Below are 4340 nucleotides of genomic sequence, written 5' to 3'. Positions count from 1 at the left end.
GACTGTGCAAAAAAAATAGTATCACATTAATTAATGCTATCTATATCAATTGTGAGTGCAGTACTGATACATATATACACCTAATGTACAGTGTCAGTTTATGGTCAAGTATTTATATTCGCCTGTTTGTAATATTGTAATAGGCCTATTGATCTGTATTTTTTCGTATTACCTCCGTCGAGGTTCCAAGCGTGCTGAGGCGATACTAAAACGTGACATGAAAACACAGCAGACTACTGATTGGTCAGAGAGAATCCTCTATTCACTGCATCATCATTGGCGTGCCCGACAGAGGCCAGCAGCAGAAAGATTTATATTTTATCATTTTCATGCCTTATTTCATCACTAGATCCACTTCTGAGAAGTTTTGAGGTGAGAAATCAACTTTGTAGATTTCGAATATTGACAGTTTTACAAAAAGTGATGGCGGAACAAAATTGTGCTTAAAGTTTTCGGGAATTTAGGAACTCAGCAAGTGGCTGCGGGGGAAGCCTGCGCCATCTCACGGGAGGAGCTCGAGGCCTCAGCCGCCCGCTCACAGAGCCCTCTGTTCCCTCTGTCACACAGACCGCTGCAGCAACAACGACAGAGGAAAACACAGCTGTAAGGTTTTCATGCCGCTTATCTGTCTTTACATTATGTGTAATGTTGAAACTTTTTGACTTAAATCAAGGGAAAGCTGTGTGGGTCGCTGGTGTGTGTGTCGCATTGAAAATTACGTCGCGGCAGTGGTGTGTGGCGTCGCTATGACGACAAGCTACATTGAGGGGTATCTCTGGGTATTATCTGCAATGGAAAACGGAGCACAGCAAAACCGGGTCGAGTCGAGGAAAGTTGAGCTGGTACTGGTAATGGAAAAACGCCATGTTTGTGACCAAGTGGGAAGCTTCTGGTCTGAGACCAATGCTGAAGTCCCTTAAACCTGTATTCTATTGAACATCCAGCAGGGGGCGACTCTTCTGGTTGCAAAAGAAGTCCATCTCCTCCAAATATGGTCACGTCCGGTGCCGCTGGTTGCAAAAACTCAACATGGCGGTGCCCTATCGGTCAAACTCGAGGCTTCCAAACCAAGGGGGTAAGCCAGAGATCGGACAGTGAAGCCGACCAAAGCCTGCATGGAGGGATCCATGTAGGCCCAAAAATGACGTAAAAACCCTGTGACACCCCGTCGCACATGAGAGATGTAACCGTATTGCTTAGATTATAAACTCTCAGCAATCTAAAAAAAACTATTCGGCCATCAGTGACGCTGCGTTGGTGTTTCACAGGTGAGCCTTGTAGGTGGGCTGATTTAATATTTAATTTAATTTTATATTAATAATGTGTGGCACCGTAGAGCTGGTCACACAATAGAGCTAAACGCTGAGAGGTCAGTAAGTATTGGTCAAAGAGGTTAAAAAGAAGGAAGTTCCCCTCTGGTAGTCTTGTTTGCACCCTGCTAAAACCCAGGAAAAATATTGGTTGTTTTTTTTTCTGTGTAAAAGTGTTAATCATAAATTAAATAAAAAAAAGTTAAATTCATCACTGCTGAAGCAGCTGAAAAGTGCCGGCCCTAACTGGCCCTAAGACTAATTGTTTTCTGCTAGATTGCTCCCAACTAATCAAAAGCTTCCTCCTCCTGTCCTCCCCTGCCAAAATGATGATCTATGGCTCTCATAGATGTAAGACATCAGTGGGTTGTCTTGGTGGTGACTGGTTTTCACAGGTAATGATGCTAAATTACACAACTTTGAATAAAGGAGGGTAGTAAGTCATCCACCAGGGGATAGTTTATATGAGCTGCTATCAGGGGCATTATTTAAACCCCAGTCCACTCAAACCCATAGCTTTCTGTCCCTAACCTCACCCTCCTCCCACCCCACAGTTTGCCACGAGCTACTAGAGGGGACATCTCATTCTTTTATCCATGGCGAGGCATTGTGGTGGTGTCAGCTGGCGCTGTCTCTTTTATCACACTGGAAGCTAATGGAAACAGCAACTGCAGGAGGTGGGGGAGAAGATGCAGCACAAACACACACACAGATACACACAGAGCCATAAGAGGTTGGGGAGATGGGGCGGGTGGGCACGCCAGGCCCCGGGGCAAGAGCTGGTTTGTGGTGATGTTTTTCTTGCCGAGGCCCCTCCATCAGCTTGTGTTTCTGACACTCAGTAAACCACAAGGAAGGGCTTCAGACGCATTTCTCTCGTTCTCTTTTGATGTTTCTGTTTTTGTTACAGTTAATGTTTAGCTCCATTTTATATATCCCCATGGTAGAGTTAAGCTGGATGTCATCCTCACTCAAAACTACTGAAGAGAGGTTTTGTTTAATTTTACACGTCCCACCTGGCCTTATTCTCTCTAAGCAAAAAATAAATCCAGCTATATGACACTTTGTTTGTTTTTTCTTCCACTTCATCCCTGCTCGCATTTTTATTGGTCTCACATTTTCCTATATCTATTGGCTAGCAATACCCTATGGACAACAACAGGGTGTTGTCAACAAGACAAAGAACAATAGCCAATTACTGCAGGAGGATTCAGCACAGCGTACATCTTTTGATAGGATAGTGGGGTTGACCTAATTTCTTGATAACAGTGTTGAAAAGCACGCGGCTGCTACTTTAAACACACATGCTATGAGGGACATATGCCAGGCATGTATTGTATTTATATTTTCTATAATTCTTTATTTTTTCAGTCTTTTTTCTCTTTGTATAACATAACAATCGTGCTTTATCATGTGACACCATTTAGATACATATCATGTTTATATAATGTTTTACATTAGGCAGTGAGACAGTTAAAAATATACAAAACAATATTGTTTTACTAGACATAGTTTCTATTTTTAATATAATCGTCAGTATCTTCATTGTCATCATCATTTCGTATATTTCTGTAAGATATGTGCTTTAGCTTCTGTGATCAAAATATTATTGCAGAAAACAGCAACTCCATTTTTTCAACATTTAGACAATAACTTCCAGTGTAATACAGACATTCACAGTTACATGTTTTACACAGTACAGTTTTACAACAAAGTTCCAGAGAAAACTGTGGTAGAGTAACTTTATACAAAATTCACAGGACATGAACTGTAGCCATTTCACATTTTCGCTCAGTTGTTTTGCTTTTCAAAGTAAACATGTTCTGTTCAACCAGATGCCTTTCACAGTAGCTGCCATAGAAGCAAACTAACATTGTCCTAACACGCCATGGCAAAAGTCTGGGGAAATTAAAGCTTTGTGCTTTTCACTAGTAAAGCAAAGACAACACAAACAAAAAGAGAAACAGACCACTTGCTTACTGGCCTGCACTTATACATCTACATATGTATTGCTGAATACATATTGATCAAACTATAATTGATCATCACACACAAAGAAAAAAAAATGACTGTACTTTAACACAGAGTTGGTCCAGGTTTTTGTGCTAGCATACAAAGTTATATTTTATAGTTTGGCCTAGTCATGTAAATAGACTATGGCTTAGTTGAAATTGGTGCATTGGCTTAAGGCCTTCTCTCTTCTTTCTTTTTTTTGTTTGTCAGGAGACATTTCAGAATTCTTTTCACTGATGTTCCTGAGGAAAGCATGCAAAACGTAAACAGGATTGACTGTCAGCATTAAGGGATAGTCGATGGTTGTAAATCACTTTTCTAACCCTGTGCTTTTTTTTGTACTTCTTTGTACCCTGTGCCTTGCCAACCGAACGCTAAAATGGCATAGTTTTTGCTTTTGTCTGCCTATTGATTTTGGTCCTCCATCACAACACATATAGTATAAAACATCCTAAAAATAATTCTAAAAATGTTTCGATCACATAAAAGTTTTCCCTTTTTTTACTGAAAAAAAGGAAGGAAAAATAACAGTCTCTCTCACACACACAAAATCTTTTGCAACAAATACTGGTTTGCTCCAGAGCTCCTAAACATGAAACTTCTTATTGGCATTGTGCTTACTCAGAGCTCCCCGTTTGCCTTGTGGCCTGTAGTTTACCTCACAGAGTGCAACGTTTGGAAAAGAGACAACTGCGTGAGGTTTAGTAAACATCCACAATAAAATTGACACCATCCTTTCCACTCTTCAATGATGTCAATTTTGTTCACTACTTCATCTACTATATTCACACGGTATTTACTTGATTCATGAAGATATTCAACAAATCTCTAATCTATATCTCTATGTTTTTTTGTTTTCTCACAGTATTACACAGCATGTTTACATTTTTTATTCAGATTTATGGTTGTATTTGTGAACACTAACAGTCTTTGATATTGTTTTCAGAACTCAAACCAACAATAAGACATCATTGGCTTGGTTTTACAAATGCAGAAAAATTAAACATGGTTCGAAAA

At 39.9% G+C, this 4340-nt stretch overlaps 1 long non-coding RNA gene across 1 annotated transcript; it reads left to right on the top strand.

Moving 5' to 3' along the window:
- The first annotated feature begins 268 nt into the window (after positions 1-268).
- Positions 269-2372, top strand: LOC123974922. The gene is made up of 3 exons (XR_006825963.1): positions 269-372; positions 450-603; positions 1865-2372. It is a non-coding gene; the product is annotated as an uncharacterized LOC123974922 (long non-coding RNA).
- Positions 2373-4340: the final 1968 nt, after the last annotated feature.

Source organism: Micropterus dolomieu, linkage group LG08 (assembly GCF_021292245.1).
Source record: "Micropterus dolomieu isolate WLL.071019.BEF.003 ecotype Adirondacks linkage group LG08, ASM2129224v1, whole genome shotgun sequence".
Lineage (NCBI taxonomy): Eukaryota > Metazoa > Chordata > Actinopteri > Centrarchiformes > Centrarchidae > Micropterus > Micropterus dolomieu.
This window is presented reverse-complemented; position numbering and strand designations above follow the sequence as displayed.